At 40.6% G+C, this 20,742-nt stretch overlaps 1 pseudogene; it reads right to left on the bottom strand.

Annotated features, from left to right (window-relative positions):
* Window positions 1–600: 600 nt before the first annotated feature.
* Window positions 601–20,742, bottom strand: part of LOC149127285 (AP-2 complex subunit mu pseudogene) — a 182,023-nt pseudogene continuing 161,881 nt past the window's right edge.

The raw sequence follows: 20,742 nt of genomic DNA, 5'->3' as shown, positions 1-20,742 counted from the left end.
TGGAAGATGGCCTAAGTGCTTGGGCCCCTGCACCCATGTGGGAGACCTGGAAGAAGCTTCTGGCATCTAATCAGCCCAGCTCTGGCCATTGTTGCCATTTGGGGAATGAATTTTTTTTTTTTTCCCGTTCTACAGAGTTTATTGGGTTTATAACTGGACGAAGTCACACGTGTACAAAATGAAGCTCACACTATCCCAAAGCAGAGTAGGGACTGAGGGCTGGGAATCTGTTACTGGTCTTTGGGGGAGCTCCGAGGTGAGGGGCAGCCAACCCTCCCACTCCAGAGGTGTGGCCACAGGGGTTGGGAGGAGAGAGTGCCCACCTGGCTTTGGTCACAGAACTCAGAGCCTGGCACTCAGGCCAGGACAGATGGACGGATGGAAGAGCAAGAGCCCCAGAAACCACCCTGCCCAGGGAGCCCAGGGACTGCTCCACCTGTCCAGCTCGCATGTGGTTGGTCCAGACCTAGATTCGGGGGTTGGTGCAAAGGGAAGGCAGCAAAGCCGGAGGGAGGGAGGAGACACTGATGTGTGGTGGCCGGGGGCAACCGGACCCATGGCAGAGGGTGGGCAGGGGAGTGGGCTAGCTGCCACAGGCAACTAGCAGCGGGTCTCGTAAATGCCGCTGTGGCCAATGTAGCGCACCCATTTGATGACGTCGTGGTCGCTGTAGTTCAGCTTCGGTTCAAACACCTTCAAGTAGCGCACCTTGAGGCCAGAAGGCGCAAACGGCACCTCAAAATTCATGGAAATAGGAGGTCCGGCCCATTTTTTCTTGTCATTGGTGGGCAGAAGCTCAATCTCTGCGCTGATCTGCGATTCCTTCATGCCTGCCATGCGCTTCATCTTCCATACGATGGCGTTCTCACTGGCCTTATACTTGGCCTTCCCCTTCATGCAGATCACCTGCACACCACTTGTGTTCAGTGGGGGTGGAATCCGCACCTCAATTTTCTGAGCCAGCAGTGAGGGCTTGAAGTTGGATTTGATGACCACCTTTACCTCCAGTTTGGTGCGTCCCACTTCCCGTTACCAGCGGAATCACCCGGAAAGGAAGACCTTTTTCTCTGTATCTCCCTCTCTGTATGTAACACTGCCTCAAATAAATAAATAAAGTCTTAAAAAATGCCCAAATATTCAGTACTGATACATTTATACTTACTAAGCTTGCATGCCTATATTTTGCATCTACGGCTGTCCATATCCTGGGGTTCTGAACTGGAGATTCAACCTACTACAGATCAAAAATATTTTTTTTAAAAAATACACTTGTACTGAACAAGTATAGACTAAACAAAACAGTACAACTACTTAGGTAGCATTTACACTATATAAAGTATTTTTTTTTTTTTTTGACAGGCAGAGTGGACAGTGAGAGAGAGAGACAGAGAGAAAGGTCTTCCTTTTGCTGTTGGTTCACCCTCCAATGGCTGCCGCGGCCAGCGCACTGCGGCTGGCACATCGCACTGATCCGAAGGCGGGAGCCAGGTACTTATCCTGGTCTCCCATGTGGGTGCAGGGCCCAAGGACTTGGGCCATCCTCCACTGCACTCCTGGGCCACACAGAGAGCTTTCCTGGAAGGGGGGCAACTAGGACTAGAACCCAGTGTGCCAGTGCCGCAAGGCGGAGGATTAGCCTATTGAGCCATGGTGCCGGCTTATATAAAGTATTGTTAAGTAATCCAGAGATGATTTAAAGTATGTGGGAGGATGTATTAGGTTCTATGCAAAAATGTTATGTTCCTTTGTTTCTAAGCAAGAGAAAAGATAGAAAGCTGACACTTTACCTCTAGCACAAACAAAAAATTTTGTATATCCCCTCTGATTAAGTAATTAAAAGATCTTTGTTACCCTATCTCATCATTTCCCACTTTTGGGGTCCCTAGGGGTGAGAAGTGTCTCTCCAGTGCATACCTTCTCTGCCTGATTTTCCATTTGATGACTGGTAGGGGCTGAGGTGGAGGAAATGGCTCAGTGAAGAATGTGAAATAGGCATGCCCAGTGGGCCCAGAATTAAGGAGTCTCACTACCCATTGCAGGACCTGTCAAAAAGGAGGGGCTCCAACAAAGGCAGTGGCTGCCCTGCTCAGGAAGGCGAGAGCACAGAGAAGCAGGGAAAAGTCTAGCTCGGTGAACAGGCTCCCTGCCGAGGAGAAAAAGAAGGGCAAAGTTGAGCAGGCCAAGCCCTGTTATTCTTTCTGTGTTTACAAATCTCCTAAGTCAGTCCACTTCTTCAGGAGAGTAAAAATGAGAAATGGAGGAGAACTAAAGCTGTGCTTACAGAAAATCACCAGGAACAGGGAAAAGATGTTTCCTCTAAATCTGCAAGCATAATCACGACTAGCCATATTCTCTAGAAATAAACTTGCATAAATTTTAAAAATATTAGAAAATGCCAAGATATGTCATGAAAAGTAATTGAATATAACTTTTCAAGTAGATTTGTTTATAATGAAACTACTTGGTTTTACATTTGTAGATGCTCTTTGCAAAGATTTGTATGCATGTATTTAACATTTACCTTCAGCATGAGCTGTGTTAAGGTTACTATTGCTTACTTTGACATTTTAGTTTTAACATTTCTGTCTGGAGAAATTTTTAAAAACACTTGGCTTCAAAGGAGCTATAACACATTTCCCCCACAATGTGAATCTGAGTTCACGTAAGTGTTTTAGGGAAAACGGCACAATTGGTCTCGAAGGTTCCTGAAACAATGTTTGAGATTATGGTCATTTGAGAATTAAAACCCACTTGTGGCAATTGCTTCCATGAACTACAAATTGATGTACAATGCAGAGTGTAGTTTGATGGAATGAGAATGTTAGAATTTTCACAATGGCTAGATAAAGTTCTACAATTAAATAGTTAGAAAAATAACAAAATAGACACAATATTAGATGCAGTTTGATTTTGATAACAGCAAGTTAGAAGTTACAGGTAAGTAGATTTCATTTCAACATAAAGATGAACATCCTAACGGCAAGAGTTCTCCAAGACAGAAATGGGCTGCTGTAGTTCAAGCTATTAAGCCACTTGGTGATGGTACTTGAGAGGGATTCACTCGTGCTTAAGTTTTTCTGGATGACTTCCAGATTCTCTTGGAACTGAATCGTGTAATGGAGTAAACCTTTTCTAAATTCTTTCCTTTCATACTAGTTAATAGAATATAGTAAAACTACCTAGTATGTCTCTGTTTCCAATAATGGTAAGAACCAAGGATGTTTAAAATTGGTTAAAAAAGAAGAGAGTCATTTGAAATTTTTTATAAATAAGATGCTGACATCCATATCTATTTTATAAATATATATATTTTAAATCTTGTATTCTTTTACTGTTCCTTTGCTATTTCTAAAATTGTTTATGTGTTTTACTTTTTTTTTAACTTTTATTTAGTGAATATAAATTTCCAAAGTAAGGCTTATGGATTACAATGGCTTCCCCCCCATATTGTCTCTCCCACCTCATCCCTCCCCTTTCCCACTCCCTCTCCCCTTCCATTCACATGAGGATTCATTTTTGATTCTCTTTATATACAGAAGATCAGTTTAGCATACATTAAGTAAAGATTTCAACAGTTTGCTCCCACACAAACATTTGTGTTTTACTTTTTAGATAGCATTATACCTGACTGAAGTTGTATTGACATAATTGTTTAAGTGATTCTAAGCTTTCCAGGAAGAAGCTCATGTAAAATAGTTCCCCAAAGAATAGACAGTATTAATTTGCAAACCTGGTCCTGAGGATTTGCTAAGTGGAAGGGTTCCAGTGAATTGGTCATAATTTATAAACTAACCACAGCTTCATATTACTTAGATGGATGGAGCACCTCTAATACACCATCCTTGAGACAGCAATAGTTAGGGTGCACAACTGGAGTTAGGCTTCAGTAGGCACACATTTCCTGTCCAAACCGTCTCTGAGGGATGAAATCCTTGTACCTCCCTGTACTGAGTTCATCTTTTGTGTGTTTTGGTTTACACATGTAAAGGTTAAAGAAAATAATGGTTTTTAAGATCTGTAAGGAAAAATAGTTGCTAGATTCTTGGATATTTAAGATTTTAATGCCAACCAAGCTTGTTCTGTTCTTCTTTGCTCTGACTGTGCTTTCATGCGCTGTTTTGAGTGGATGTGGCTTGTTAAACCCTCAGTTCCATCACCAGCCTTGAGTTCTGTTTCTATGCCAAGGAGCTTCTGAACTCTTTAAGTGCTCTTTTGGTTGGAAGATAGAGTTTTAAAATCTCAATCTATGGTCTAAACAGAAAAACATCTTTTCTTGTCAGTGGTTATGCTAATACAAAATTTTCCACATCATCCTGTACAATTAAATTATTAACTCTTTGCATGTCTCAGGGCCAACATTGTGAACCCGAATGTTCACTTATTAATGTAAAAATGTAGTCATGGAAACAAAGATATGGTTTCCAACCTCAGACAATTTAAGGTCACTCTCAGAGCACATACAAATTGTAATGTGTTCACAATTGGCAACGGTAATGGAAACAACGGATTATGTGGTAGAGGACATTTTCTCTGCTATAGGATTGATGAAATTGTCAGTATGTAAGAAAGCAGCACTTCAAAAACGTCATAGAAAAGTAGCAGTGGGTATTTGGCCTAATAGTTAAGATGCTACTTGGGATGCCTGTGGATCCTATATCAAAGTGCCTGGTTTGAGTCCCAGCTCCATTCCTGGTTCCAGCTTCCACTAATGCACACTTGGGGAGGCAGCACATGAAAGCTTAAGTATTTAGGTCCCTGCTACCCAAGTGGGAGACCCGTGAGTTCTGGGCTCCTGGCTTTGTTTGGGTGCAGCACTGGCCATTGCAGGCACTTGGGGAGTGAACCAGTAGATGGACACTCTGTCCATTTCCCTTTCAAAAAAAAAAAAAAAAACCTTTGTGGAAAGGGAGATTAAAAAATAAGTTTATTTTGGTGCAAAATAAATTGGAAATTCACACTTTTTTTGTAATGCATTTTCCATGAAATTTCTGTAGTTCCCTGTTAGTATATATATTCAGAGGAGTAAAGGACAGGGGGATGCATAAAGTCTATGAATATTTATTTTTGGTATCTTTCTATGCTCTCAAGTCTGTAAGAATCCATCATCCAAATGATATTAACTTGAACATCCCCAAACATTATTAGATCGAACAAAATGAAACAATTATTTCTGTAGTTTACAACAGTCAGTATAGGTAATTTCATCTGATTTAACTAATAAAAATATCCGCCTTAGTTTTGTATTACTGAATAACAAACGATCACACACTTAGCAGCTTAAACAACTCTCTTGGTATCTCACATTTTAGTATATAGAAAGTCTGGTGGGCCACTCTGGCTTCTCTGATTAGAGTCTCTTAGGTTGAAATCTTGGTGGGCTGGCTCTTATCTGGAGGCTCTGGAGAAGCTCCTGTCCTAAGCCCTGTTAGACTGTTAGAGAATTCAGCTCCTTGTGGTTGTGCCAGAAGATGTTCTCAGACAATAGAATTGACTCGTCCTGATCCTTGCATGTGGCTCTTGCTATTTGAATCTGTCCTCTGGCATTAGCCCAAGAAAGCTGTTTGCTTTTAAAGGGTTCATATGATAGGAATAGGCCCACCCAGATAATGAGGTTTTTGATCACTCAAAATCAAGTTGGCTAGTAACTTAATTACACCTTCAAAGTCCCTTTTGCCACATAATGCGTCAAAATAAAAAACGTGAGAGTTGTGAAGCAAAGTAGCTAAGAATAGAGTGTGGACTGAAAGGTCAGGCCACCACAAAACACACCAAACAATGGAGTAAAGGAGAAGGTTTATGGTCAGGTAGGGGAAACCTGACAGGTAGCCTCCCCATGCATGCGAGAACAATAGCCTGTACTGGGAGAACAGGTCTTACATAGCTTTGCAGAGGTAAGGAAGTGGGAGCAGCAAATCCCATTAGGGTGGGGGTGGAGCTGATGCTTGTGATTGGGGCATTTGGTCACCTGACTTCTAGTAAGCCAGGCTGGGCTTAGAATGAAACTTATGGTACAAAATGGTGACAGGGCCAGAGTCTATGATGGTGCCACAGATAAGACTATGCCATTTACTAACATGGACTGGAGAATCAGATGATCTGGGTTCCAAGCTTGATCACTGGTTATATGACATTAGACAAGCTTTCTGGACCTCTCTGTGTTTCTGTGAAACAAGTAAATTACCTTGTCCAGTGGATTAAATGAGATAATCCATGAAAAGCAATTAGTACAATGGTTGACAAATGGGACCATTTATTATTATTGGAGGAAAGCAAGATGGGAGAAGAAGGAAGTGACAGGGAACTGACATAAGCAGAGCAGTCAAGAAAGGATTGATAGGTGTAGTCGATGGGTATTAAGGTTCAGTTAGGAGGAATAAGTTCTGATGTTCTATTTATTGCACAGAATGGTGGGAAACAATATTCTACTAAATATTTCAAAACAGCTAGAAGATTTTCAATGTTTCTACCACAAATAAGTGATAAATGTATAAGGTAAGGGAGGTGCTGAATACCCATAGATTACTATACAGTACAAGCCTATATTAAAACATCATACCACATCCCATAATATTTCAATTTAAAACAAAATGAAAAGGCGACAATCTAACAATAAAACAAATCCAATTGAATTTTTGAACCAGTGAAGGGGGCATATATTCATTCAAAGTTGTAGAAAAATTACCAATAAAATGTCTTTATTTGGATAGTGAAAGGGACCAGTAGCCATCCATACATTCTGCTTGTGGGTAAACACCAAGTCTATATAGTTTCAAATTCTTAACAATTAAGAAAACAAAGATTTCAACCATAAAGGCACACTGGGTCAACAAGTGCCTGTACTGTGTTGGATAAGTAGACTTGTTTCTGATAAATCAGGCTTACCCAGATATACTTGTCTGAATATTCACCTAGATTAGGAAGGAGCCTTGCATGAGCTTTGTCATTATCATCTGACTGGCCCAAATGCCTTGGTCAGTTGCTCCCATCATAATTAAGTAAGATGATTAACAACTGACAGATAAGGCTCAAACTCCAGTCAGAAGGAAGAGAAAGCACCATAGCCCTGCAGATCACCCACCCAAAACCCAAAACAAAAACAAAAACAAACCAACTAAACAAAAAAACAATCCAGGGTCTATGCTCAGTCCATTCTGCTATCAACTTTCTATTGTGAATTTCTTCTTCAAGAGGCTGGACCTAGGTACCCAATCAGGAGATCAAGTAACAAGTAGTTAATTAACTAATCAAATATCATTTCTTTTTCCAATATACTACTCTATGGTGATGGAGAATACATGGACTTCTCACTGAAGAACACTTCTCTCTCCATTTTCTTTCTTTTTTTTAAAATTTATTTTTTAATTTATTTTGAAAGGCAGAGTTACAGACACACACACACACACAGAGAAAGAGAGAGAGAGAGAGAGAGAGAGAGAGAGGTCTTCCATCAGCTGTTTCACATCCCAAATGGCTACAACAGCTGGAACTGGGCTGTTCTGAAGCCAGGAGCCTAGAGTTTCTTCTGGGTCTCCCATGTGGGTGCAGGGGCCCAAAGACTTGGGCCAACTTCCATTGCTTTCTCAGGATATAGCAGAGAGCGGGATCGGAAAAGGAGCAGCTGGGAACCAAACCAACACCCATAAGGGATTCTGGTACTACAGTGGCTTTATTTTTTTAACTTTTATTTAATAAATATAAATTTTAAAATATCACTTTTGGATTATAGAGGCTTTCCCCTCAATAACATCCCTCCCACCCACCCACAACCATCCCATCTCGCACTTCCTCTCCTATCCCATTTTCCATCAAGATTCTTTTTCAATTATCTTTATATACAGAAGATCAACTTAGTATATATACTAAGTAAAGATTTCAACAGTTTGCACCCACACAGAAACACAAAGTATAAAGTACTGTTTGAGTAGTAGTTTTACCGTTAATTTGCATGTACAACATATTAGGGACAGAGATCCTACTTGGGGAGTAGTTGTACAGTGACTCTTGTTGTTGATTTAACAATTGACACTCCTATTTATGACATCAGTAATCACCCAACGCTCTTGTCATGAGCTGCCAAGGCTATGGAAGCCTCTTGAGTTCACCAACTCTGATCTTATTTAGACAAGGCCATAATCAAAGTGGAAGTTCTCTCCTCCCTTCAGAGAAAGGTACCTCCTTCTTTGATGGCCCATTCTTTCCACTGTGATGTCACTCACAGAGATCTTTCACTTAGGTCATTTTTTTTTTTTTTTTTTTTGCCAGAGTGTCTTGGCTTTCCTGCCTGAGAGACGCTCATGGGCTTTTTAGCTGGATCTGAATAACTTAAGGGCTGATTCTGAGGCCAGAGTGCTGTTTAGGATATCTGCCATTCTATGAGTCTGCTGTGTATCCCACTTCCCATGTTGGAGCGTTCTCTCCTTTTGAATTCTATCAGTTAGTATTAGCAGGCACTAGTCTAGTTTATATGATCCCTTTGACACTTAATCCTATCATTATGATCAATTATAAACTGAAACTGATCATTTTGACTAGTGAGATGGCATTGGTACATGTCACCTTGATGGGACTGAATTGGAATCCCCTGGCATGTTTCTAACTCTACCATCAGGTAGGTGTAAGTCTGAGTGAGCATGTGCCAAACTGTACATCTCCTGCCCCTGTTATTCTCACTCTTATATTTAACAGGGATCACTTTAACGTTAAATTTAAACATCTAAGAATAATTGTGTGTTCATTAAAGAGTTCAACCAATGGTACTAAGTAGAACAAAAAATACTAAAAGGAATAAAATAGTAAGTTGTTCCTCGACAGTCAGGACAAGGGCTGATCAAGTCATTGTTTCTCATAGTGTCCGTTTCACTTCTACAGGTTTCCTTTTAGGTGCTCAGTTAGTTGTCACAGATCAGGGAGAACACATGATATTGTCCCTTTGGGACAGGCTTATTTCACTCAGCATGATGTTTTCCAGATTCCTCCATTTTGTTGCAAATAACTGGATTTCATTTTTTTTTACTACTGTATAGTATTCTATAGAGTATATGTCCCATAATTTCTTGATCCCATCTTCTGTTGATGGGCATTTGGGTTGATTCCATGTCTTAGCTATTGTGAATTGAGCTGCAATAAACATTGAGGTGCAGACAGCTCTTTTATTTGCCAATTTAATTTCTTCTGTGTAAATTCCAAGGAGTGGGATGGCTGGGTCCTGTGGTAGGGCTATATTCAGGTTTCTGAGGAATCTCCAAACTGACTTCCATAGTGGCTTTACCAGTTTGCATTCCCACCAGCAGTGGATTAGTGTGTGTGCCTTTTTCCTCACATTCTCGCCAGCATCTGTTGTTAGTTGTTTTCTGTATGTAAGCCATTCTGTCGGGGGTGAGGTGAAACTTCATTGGGTTTTTACTTGCCTTTCCCTGATGGCTAGTGATTCTGAATATTTTTTCATGTGTCTGTTGACCGTTCGGATTTCCTCTTTTGAAAAATGTGTATTTAGGTCCTTGGCCTATCACTTAAGGGTGCTTTTTGTTTTGTTGTTGAGGAATTTCTTGATCTCTTTGTAGATTCTGGTCATTAATCCTTTATCAGTTGTATAATTTGCAAATATTTTTTCCCATTCTGTTGATGATTGTTTCTTCAATTTTCTGTTTCTTTTGCACTCAACTTGATGTAATCCCAATTGTAAATTCTATCTTTGACTGCCTGTGCTTCAGGGTTTTAAGTTCATAATTGAACTTCAAGTTCATAATTGATTGATTGAGAGAGAAGGAGAGAGAGAGAGAGAGAGAGAGAGAGAGAGAGAAAGGTCTTCCACCCTTGGTTCACTCTCCAAATGTCTGCAATGGCTGGAACTGGGCAATCCGAAGACAGGAGCCTGGAGCTTTTTCTCGGTCTCCCAAGTGGGTGCAGGGGCCCAAGGACTTGGTCCATCTCCTGCTGCTTCCCCAGGTCATAGCAATGAGCTGGATTGGAGGAGGAGCAATTGGGACTCAAACTGACACTCATAAGGGATGCCAGCACTGCAGGCAGCAGTTTTACCTGATACACCACAGTGTCAGCCCAAAATTGTTCAGTTTTTAATAATTATTTTCATTTTAAATTTTTAGCAGACATAAGCATTGTATATGTATTTATAGGGTAACCTGTGATGTTTCGATACATGTACATATTGTGCAATGCCTAATCAGGGTAAGTGTGTCTATCTCCTCAAACATTTAACATTCTTTATGGTGAAAGCATCCTAAATTTTATCTCCTAGTTTTTTTTCCCAGAGGGAAATATATAGCACCTTACTATTATCTATAGTCATCCTGCATTTCAGTGGAACCTCAGAACTTCTTACTTCCATATAGCTGTAACCTTGTACCCATTTATCAACCTTTCTCTATCCTTCCCTCGGAAAGAATGATTTAACCATTTTTGGTCAATGGAGTTATTTCCCATTTAGAGGTTTTGTCATCTTGATGTTGCTATTTCATGCATTGTAGTTTCTTTTACTCATTGAGTTACATGGCAGTAATTTAAATGTGAAGTTTTCTATTCCTATTTGTATATTAAATATTTATCTTTTATTACATTGCTTATAAGTACATTATCTGAGTACTAGCCTGTTGTTATAGAAAAAAGAGAAGGATTCCTTAACGTAAAAAAAATTGACTTTGAACTCACTCATCTCTGTAATTTATATACCACATAAATTGTTCAAGCAATACAAAAATAAATAATACATTTCAAGTGACTATGTAAGAGATCATTTCTCTGTGCACTTTTTTCTCGTTCATATGGGCACTGCAAACCATAAAAGATTGAAATATTTTCTGAATGAGAAAACTTTCAATGTGATGCACCACACAGGGCATTACAAACAGAAAGTAAAATAAACCCTGTCTGGCCTCAGGGTTTGTGTTGAATACTTAGAGTTGGAATACTCATTTCAGGGTACATTTTTCTTTAACCCAGTCATCCCACAGCAGATCAACAACACTAGAGAATAGATAAGAGTGTCTGTCTGGCCAGCTGAATACACTGTCCTTCATGCTGCTCAAAGATTTATGGAGTATGGTAGATGTTTTTAGATCTTGGAACCATACAATACATCTTCTGCTTTTAATTTGTGCTTTGAAGATTTACACAAAATAAAAAGACCAAGTAATTCACTTTCCAGTTAAAGTGCTCATATTTTCCATAAAGTCCGTTGTTACGAATAACATGTCTGCATTATGTAATAGTAAATTTTTCATAGCAATGCTCGCCTACCATCAATTTATAATCAGAAATGTCACATGATGTATTGAAAAGAAATCAGAATTACACATGGTTGCTACATTTGCCTTTTTATATTTCTTACCAGAAGCTTTTCCATTCTCATTAGTTACTTCTGTAAATTGTATGGAATCATTAGAAGAAAAACCCAAGAAATGAGCTATCTTTGGCTAACCATAACAACAGTATACTGTTAAAACTCTTCCTTTCCTCTTTCCTTATGATTCATTTTAAGTCAAAACACAAATGTACAGATGACAGATAATCAAAGATTTTCCTAATGCTTGAAATTTCAGCCAAACCAGCAGGAAATAACGTAAGCATGGGTGACTGCTGTAATGGGTCAGACTAATACGTCATGCAATCTAAAAGTCTGTCTTTGTGGCAATCACACATGTTTTTTGGAAAAAAAATTTATCCTTAAAAATAGAGGTTCTCAGGGTGTTCCCAAACTTCTCTTTAACAGAGAAGAAAGGCAGGAAACCCGAGTTCTTCTTATTAAACTCCCATTAGTGGGATGTGCCATCATAGGTGTGTTGCTGATTTTGTTTTCAGGGGTTCACATTCTTTATTTCCAAATAAGAAATGTTTTTAATTATAAAAAGAGTTAATGCAAGCCGGCGCCGTGGCTCAATAGGCTAATCCTCCACCCTGCGGCGCCGGCACACCGGGTTCTAGTCCCGGTTGGGGCGCCGGATTCTGTCCCGGTTGCCCCTCTTCCAGGCCAGCTCTCTGCTATGGCCAGGGAGTGCAGTGGAGGATGGCCCAGGTGCTTGGGCCCTGCACCCCATGGGAGACCAGGAAAAGCACCTGGCTCCTGGCTCCTGCCAGGATCAGCGCGGTGCGCCGGCTGCAGCGGCGGCCATTGGAGGGTGAACCAGCGGCAAAGGAAGACCTTTCTCTCTCTGTCTCTCTCTCTCACTGTCCACTCTGCCTGTCAAAAAAAAAAAAAAAAAAAAAAAAAACTCAAAAAAAAAACTCAAAAAAAAAAAAAAAAGAGTTAATGCAGAAAGCACACACACAGATAGTAATTGCTACTATTTTTATCTAAATCTGGGAAATCATGACTACTAGCAATGCATTAATCATAAATATTTATTGAATATCTGTTACATGCCAACATTGTTCTCACTGCTGGGGATTTAGTAGTGAACCAGATGGAGCACCCTGTTCCATGGAGTATAACGTGGCGGAGTCAGACATCTGTGGAAATAGTGTTATGTACTATAGGCATTTCAAAAGGCAGAAGAAGAGCTCTGTGGTTTGAATGATAGAGTGTACTAACCACACATGGGAAGTCAGAGAAGCCTTCCAAGGAGAATCGATGCAACACTTGGGTATCAGAGGAGAAGCTACATGAAGAGTTGGAGAACAATATTGCAGGCAATGAAAATATCATGAAGCAAAGCCAAGAAGTGGAGGAGAGCTGATATATTCACGGAACTAAAAGGGGATCAACATGATCAAATTAGAGCAGTGCTTCCTGGTATTTTTCACTCCATTGTACACAAGGGTCAGTGGCCAAATCAAAGGATTTTGTCAGCAAGGAAGTTTGGGAAGAGGAGGAAGAGATCCTGACATTCCTTCAAGAAATGTCAAGTTTTGCTAGAAAATTTTCTTAGGTTAGAGAAAGCTGGAATTCATGCAACAAATAGGAAGTTGTCTAACACAAGACGCTTAAGAGCATTATGTGCTATTATGCTTTCATATTTATTCTTGCGCTTGTTCCTCATAGTAGATTCCAGGATATTTTTAAAGACACTTAACCTTTTACTAGTAGTAGTCTTGTTAAAATTGTTCTTTGAAAAAATAAGGAAATTCATTTGTAGGTGCTAAGATCTGGAGCTCAGAGAAGAGTTTTGACCAGTAGTCATCTAGTACCACATGCTGATGCTAGGAAATCACTTGGGTAATCCTCCACCTGCAGCGCCAGCACCCCCAGTTCTAATCCCGGTTGGGGTGCTAGATTCTGTCCCGGTTGCCCCTCTTCCAGTGCAGTTCTCTGCTGTGGCCCGGGAAGGCAGTGGAGGATGGCCCAAGTGCTTGGGCCCTGCACCTGCATGGGAGACTGGGAGGAAGTACCTGGCTCCTGGCTTCAGATTGACACAGTGCTGGCCATAGTGGCCATTAGGGGAGTGAACCAACGGAAGGAAGACCTTTCTCTGTCTCTCCCTCACTGTCTATAACTCTGTCTGTCTCTCTCTCACTGTCTAACTCTGCCTGTCAAAAAATAAATAAATAAAGTATAAAAGCAAGTAGAGTAAAAATCTACAAAGGCACATAGAAGATTATGAAATCTAGGAGTTAACTAATTTATACATGGTTTTTCTCACAAATTCAAGCATAAGCATAATCTATTTCTAATTCTCTAATTTTTTTCTATTTTTTCCCTGTCCCTATGAGTGATAGTGTGTAGATTCAGTCTAGACATACTAACCATTAATCAACCAATTTTACAGTTTAGTGAGTCATCTGAATTTAGATTTCCTGTTGGTTACTTAAACCCTAATGTCTTCTTTCCTTGTGATTGCCATGTTACATACCACAATAGTATTATATTTCAGAGACGTGACCTGGTGACTCTCATTTTAGTGGAGAACATTCTTAGCAGAATTCTTACTCTCTGCTATTTCAGATGATGTTTTTTACCCTAAAGCAATTGTCTCAGTGTTACAATTGAGTTTGACGAAGAGGGAAGCTTTGAAAATTCTTCAATGATGACAGGCATATTCGTACTCCTTCCAATATTAATGTGACAAACATGAAATCAGTTTTAAATTCTTACTGCACTTAGCTTCCAAATGATGTATTTTTCTTGTGACCTTTCCTTCAATGAATAGTATTTAATTCTTAATCATATTTCTTTGTTATTAATTGCCACCAAAGAAGCGCCACTTTTTCTAAAATGTCGATTCTGAACTTCTAAAGTTATTGTCATAATAGATTTTAAAGGCAAAATATATTCAATTGTGAAGAAAATTTACTTGCTATCTGCTGTGGTTTGAATGTGTCCTCCAAAGTTCATGTGTTGGAAATTCAACCCCCAGTGCAACAGCATTGGAAGAAAGAACTAATGAGGGGTGGTTGGGTTGTGATGGTGCTGCCCTCAAGAATGCATCAATGTCACTATCAGGGGAGCCCTCTCTTTGCCTTTTCACCAGGAGAAAACACAGCAAGCAAGCCCCGTGACCTTGATCTTCACAGGCTCAAGAATCATAAGAAGAACAATTTCTGAGGCTGACATTGTGGTGCAACTGGTTAAGCCACCCCTGGTGATACAAGCATCCCACATCAGAACACCGGATCCAGTACTAACTACTCCACTTCCAATTTAATTCTCTTTTAATGTGCCTGGGAAAGCAGCAGCAGATGACTCAAGTACTTGGCTTCCTGTCTCCCACATGAGAGACCCAGATGGAGCTCCCGGCTCCTGGCTTCAGCCTGGCCTATCCTGGGCCATTACAGCAATTTGGGGAGTGAACCAGTGGATGGAAAACAACTCTCTCTCTCTCTCTTTCCCCTTTCCCATCTTTACCTCTCTATCGGTTGGCCAAATAAATAAATAAATAAAATCTTAAAAAAAAAAAAAGAAAATTTCTTTTCTTTATATATTAGTCTGCAGTATTCTGTTGTAGCCATACAAAACAGGCTCAGATATTATCAAAAAGCTGAAAAAAATTAAGTAATTAAAGGCCAATATAAGGTAGTTACCCTTAAGGAGCTTTTCCATCACTTGGGAAAATAGCATTGTATTCCTCAGCTACATTTATCCAACTTGCCTCTCCAGCTATGTGTCTGACACGAAAATCTCTGAAAGCAGTGAGGCTGGAAGAAGCTACTAACTTTCTCTGCCAGGCCAGACAGTCACCAACTCTGTAAGCTCATGCTAATGGTATAACTTCTGATTTACATCTTATCTAATTCAGAAACAAATTAAAAAGGCAAATATTTTGGTTACTGAGATTCAAGTAAAATAGCCCATCCCCAAACAATATTGGTCAGGTCTCTTTCAATTGCAAGGCTCCAAGATCTGAGCCAAAGAGGGAATGTGTTGGCTCCTATTACTGAAAAGCTCACAGGCATCAGATACAGCTGGATATGGATGTCTAATATGTCACCAGGACTCCAACTGTTTCCAATTCTCCTGGCTCGGCCCGTTTCGCATTGACTTGTGTTCAGGCAAGATTCTTCCCATTCCCAGATATTCAGAGTGACACAGCTTTAGTCTTCTATTCTACTAATTCAGCAACCTCAGTGGAAAGAATGACTCTTTCCTTATTGATGGGATCTTTCAGGGGTTCAGTGAATAGCATCAATCTTTCCTTTCTAGGTCCTGAACCAATTGAGAAATAAGAAAAATAACAAAGGCTCCAATTCACCTTTATTACTGGCAAAGTCTGTCAGTTGGCTCTGATGGACGTCTCAATATGAATCATAAAATCAAAAAGACTTTATTCAGTCCCAGGTTCCAGGATAGGGCTTCACTCAGCTAGGCTTCCCAAAGGGGCCTCTGTGAGCAAGCTGGCTTAGTGAATGTGCTCAGTTTATTCTCCAGCTCACAAATTAGATAATATACTGAGCTCAACATTAAGTCATTAAACCCAGGGGCAGCCAAGAATTGGCTCTTTCCGAGGAGGGTCCTGCTCCCTCCCTTCTGGGGCCACCCCTAATATCAACTACTGCTTTGTTGCACATCCCTCTGGAGCTCCCAGTTAGTAGTGCAGATCTGGTATCCAGAAAGCTTTGAAGCCATTAATATAACAAACTCCAAGTCATTTGTATTGCAGACTATATATTCACTTCCTATTCTATTTCACAAACTACATGATGTCTAGGATCATCCAGTATAATCTTTCTGAGATCAATGATATTGTGAAGACACTAAAATAAAATGTATGGAAATATCACTAATGGGGCCAGTGTTGTGGTACATTGGGTTAAACTGCAGCCCGAGACTCCAGCAATCCATATGGGTGCCAGTTTGAGTGCTGGCTGCTCCACTTTTAACCCAGCTCCCTGCTAATATGCATGTGAAAGCATATGAAGTTCCAGCTTCTGATACTGGCCTGGCCCATCCCTGGCTATTGAGGCCATTCAGAGAATGAACCACTGGATGGAGGGAATGAGCCACTGAAAGAAAGATCTCTGTTTCTCTCTCTCTAACTCTGCCTTTTAAATAAATAAATCTCTAAAATAAATAAATAAACAAACAAATAAATAAAATATCACTGGTACAATTACAGCAATTTTGATTTCCCCAAATATAACATTTATTCAAATTCCTAGGAAAAAATTAAAAATTCCATAAAAAAGTCCTCTTTAAAATCCACATAGAATAAAGTCTAGAAAATGTTCAATTACATTTACAAATGTCATTATCATTTTGAAGTGAAGGCTAAATTTCAAAATTCTGAATTAAAATTAAGGATATTCTCCTGAATTTACTACTCAGCTTATTAGTCTAAGTTTATGGGGCTCTGGTTACCTTGGGAGAGATGAGATTCTTCCAGATTGTGCATACGGGGCTGCTTTTTCAGGAACAGTTGTGGTTCTTGTAGGGCCTTGGGAAGGGTATTTAGTCCAACACCAAATTTCTAATTTTCCAAAGAACCAAAAGAATTAATAAGGCCAAGGTTTCCATAGCACCAGCCTCACATCCTTCATCTTTAGAAAGCAAGGTAATTTGCAAACTCTTATACAGTTCTCCTGAGCAAAATTATGTACCTGAAATTGCATATTTAACACTGTCAAACAGCATCACAGACATGTGGAGGTATTTGAACAAAGGAGAATTAATGAATATCTTAGTTCTGGCTTCCCCAAAGTCCAGTCAGTCAGTGCTGCTTGTTTGAAATTTATGACCTGTAAAGTTAAATTAAATTGAGAAAAAAATGCCTAAAAAAAGTTAATTTTGGCACTCCATATTTTCCATTATTTGAAAGAAAAATCTTTTCTGTCCCTCATCTCTATGCTCAGAGAGCATTACTGAGACATTGGTTCTCCTTAGAGAGTTCAAAAGTTGGCAATATTGGCAATCCTGGTCACCTGTTCCTGTTTAAGGCTTCTGTCTTTCCCTTCCTTGCATTAGAAACTTCTTAACTGACATTTCCCCCTTAAGTTCTGTTCTTCTAGCACTCTGGGGGTTGTCAGACAGTCCAGTTCTATCTAATGAAATAGCATTTATACTTCCTGGGAGCAAGGATGTAGATTCCTGGGAAATGAGAAATCTGCATTCTTAGAAAATGCAATTTCTAATCCATAGCCAAACTTTTCAGGTGTTGGTGTTGGGAAAGTTGTAGAGAATTCTTGTGGATAAGCCATCTAAATTTAAGATTGACTTATCATTCTCCCCTGAAAATACAGAATGAAATCTGTATTTGTGTACACCTGTGATAATCTAAGTAGGCCAAAAGCAAACTCTGCAATATGCATAGCTCTCTGTAGGACCTGGCAGTTTAAATGAAGACAAGTGTTGTTTTGCCTCTCAATGTTTGAAGGGCTGTAAAGACTCCTTTTCCCTGCCTTTAATTCCTTGGATGAGTTGTACCTACTATGGAAAATATGTTTCTATTTGCAGAACAGATTCTTGATTTCTTACCAACCTAGGAAAGGACTTCAGTAAGCATTTCGACCTAGTTTGAATTTGATTTGAATGGAATAAAGACATGGATATTTATTTCCCACCTTCATCATTGGACTGAGTTAAACTTCTCAAATGATGCGTAAAACCAAGGTGGAGAGCTAAGGAAGAGGAGAGAAGGGAAAAAGATTGGAGAAAGATTGGACACCTCTTGCTGTGGGTTGAGCTTTATGCTGCGGGAGTTCTATCTGGATGGACAGGGAAACTTAGCCCTTTCTGGGTTATACTGTAGATTCTCAGCATACACTGCTTCTCTTCCTCATCTCCCTGGCTCCATCTACAGGAAGTAAGAGAGCTCCACCCACCGCACCTCTCAACACTATCTCCCCACTTCTGTTGACCCGCAGATCATCATGATCAACCTCACTCTGCCCTATTTATGCCATTGGACACAAGAAACCTGCCATTTCCCACTCTCAGGTTCTGTTCCTCGTCTCCCTCCTGGGAGCCTCCGGTCAGACTCCCAACTCTCCCCATTGTGAGACCCTTTCCCACCTGGGGTGTAGTCACAACACAGTCACCAGTCTGATCCTATAAAAGTAGAAGATAAGTCATGTCACTTCTCTCCTCAGATCCCTCCTTTCTCCCCAGTCCATCCAGGATCACAGTCTCCTGATAGTGACCTCCGGCCCTGACACCTTGGGCTTCTCTCCCACTCGGCATTCTCTGTGTTTCCTCCAGCTCTTCCTGTAATACTGACCTCTTCACTGTTCTTCAAGTGTGGCAGCCTTGCTCTAGCCTCAGGGACCTTATCACAGCTCAGATTGTTGCTATCTATGGCTGGGACGCTCTTCCCCCTGTTATATACTTGGTTCAAATGCTACCTTCCCAGTGAGTTCATCCATGGCCACTCCAACTAGAATGACGGTGTTCTGTGGTAGACAGAATAACGTATTCACAAGGATATTCATGTCCTAACTCTTAAACCCTGTGCATATGTCATATTAAATAGCAAAAGGAGCTCTCTAGGTGTGAATAAATTCAGAGTCTTGAGATGGGGAGATTACTCTGGATTATCTGGGGACCCCAATTTCACCATGAATGTTCTTGTAAGAGTGAAGCAAGAGGCGGGGTCAGTGTTGTAGCACAGTGAGTTAAGCTGCCACTGTGGTGCTGGCACACATATTGAAACAGCAGTTCAGCCAGCGCCGCGGCTCAGTAGGCTAATCCTCCGCCTTGTGGTGCTGGCACACCGGGTTCTAGTCCCAGTCGAGGCACCGGATTCTGTCCCGGTTGCCCCTCTTCCAGGCCAGCTCTCTGCTGTGGCCAGGGAGTGCAGTGGAGGATGGCCCATGTGCTTGGGCCCCTGCACCCCATGGGAGACCAGGATAAGTACCTGGCTCCTGCCTTGGGATCAGCGTGGTGCGCCGGCTGCAGCGCGCCAGCTGCGGCGGCCATTGGAAGGTGAACCAATGGCAAAAGGAAGACCTTTCTCTCTGTCTCTCTCTCTCACTGTCCACTCTGCCTGTCAAGAAAAAAAAAAAAAAGAATCAGCAGTTCGAGTCTCAGATGTTCCGCTCCTGATCCAGCTTCCTGATAATACACCTGGGAGGGCAGTAGATGATGACCTATGTGCATGGGTCTTTACCAATCATGTGGGAGATGGTTGGAGTTCCAGACTCCTGACTTTGACCTGGCCCAGCCCTGCTGTTATGATCATTTGGAGAGTGAACCTGTGGATGGATGATCAATCTCTCTCTCCCCCTTCCTCTCTCTGAGTCACTTTGTCTTTCTAATATATTAATAGATACATTTAAAAAAAATAAGTGAAGTCCTGAGAAGAGTCACTGATGGAAGCAGAGGCTGCAGTGATTGCTGGGAGGGTTCCATGAACCAAGGAATAGGTGCAGCCTCTGGAAGCTGGAACAAGAAGCCCTGCTGACACTGGCTTTTGCCCAGTGAAACCCAACTCATACTCATACTTAAAGTTTATTTACTTGTTTTCATCTATGTGAAAGGCAGAGAGAGATATATATTCTGTCAATTGGTTTACTCTCCAAATGGCCACAACAGCTGGGGATGGGCAAGTCTGAATCCAGGAGCCTGGAACTCCATTTGCATCTCCCACATGGGTGGAAGTGGTCCAAGCACATGATCAACAACCACTGCCTCTTCAGATGCCTTAACAGGAAGCTAGATTGGAAATGGAGTAGATGGGACTTGAACCAGGCACTCCAGTATGGGATGCAGGTGTCCCCAGAAGGCAGCTTAATCCACTATGCTACAGTGTCCATCCGCAATTTGTATTTTTGATCTGTAGAACTGTAGGAGGGTAAACCTGTGTTAAGAAATTTTATGACAATTTGCCATAGTAGCAATAGAGACTATTATGGAACTGATATAAACTAACACAAATGTAAATCAACACTAAAATTAATGCAGCTTCTCACCTCTGTACTCCCCATGCTCCTCTGTTTCATCTTCCCCCCAGTCCTTACCACTACCTGAGATTCTAATTACTTAACTCGTTGATTTCATTTTCTGTCTCTATCCACTGCAATGTCAGCTTCATGAGGGCAGGGAACTTTACGATGTTTTTGTTATTAAATCTCAATGTATAGAACAGAACCTGTCCCATCCTAGAGCCTTAATAACTATTTACCAAATTGAAAGACTTCTACATTTTATACATTCTATCATATCAGTTTAGATAATTCTTAGGTCATTTTCCAAATAGCTTTTTTTTTTAAAGTTTTGGTTAAGAATGACGCATTTTTCTTTCTAATTAGGAATTTATTTTTTTATACTTTCAGACTATTGAAATGTAAAACAATTGACAACATTCTATATTTTTGGACAATTAATTTAAGTAAGTATTACAAATCTCATTTATAAAGCCCATC

The sequence above is a fragment of the Oryctolagus cuniculus genome, chromosome 3, assembly GCF_051225735.1.
Source record: "Oryctolagus cuniculus isolate XC-2025 breed Fujian yellow rabbit chromosome 3, ASM5122573v1, whole genome shotgun sequence".
NCBI classification, from domain to species: Eukaryota; Metazoa; Chordata; class Mammalia; order Lagomorpha; family Leporidae; genus Oryctolagus; species Oryctolagus cuniculus.
This window is presented reverse-complemented; position numbering and strand designations above follow the sequence as displayed.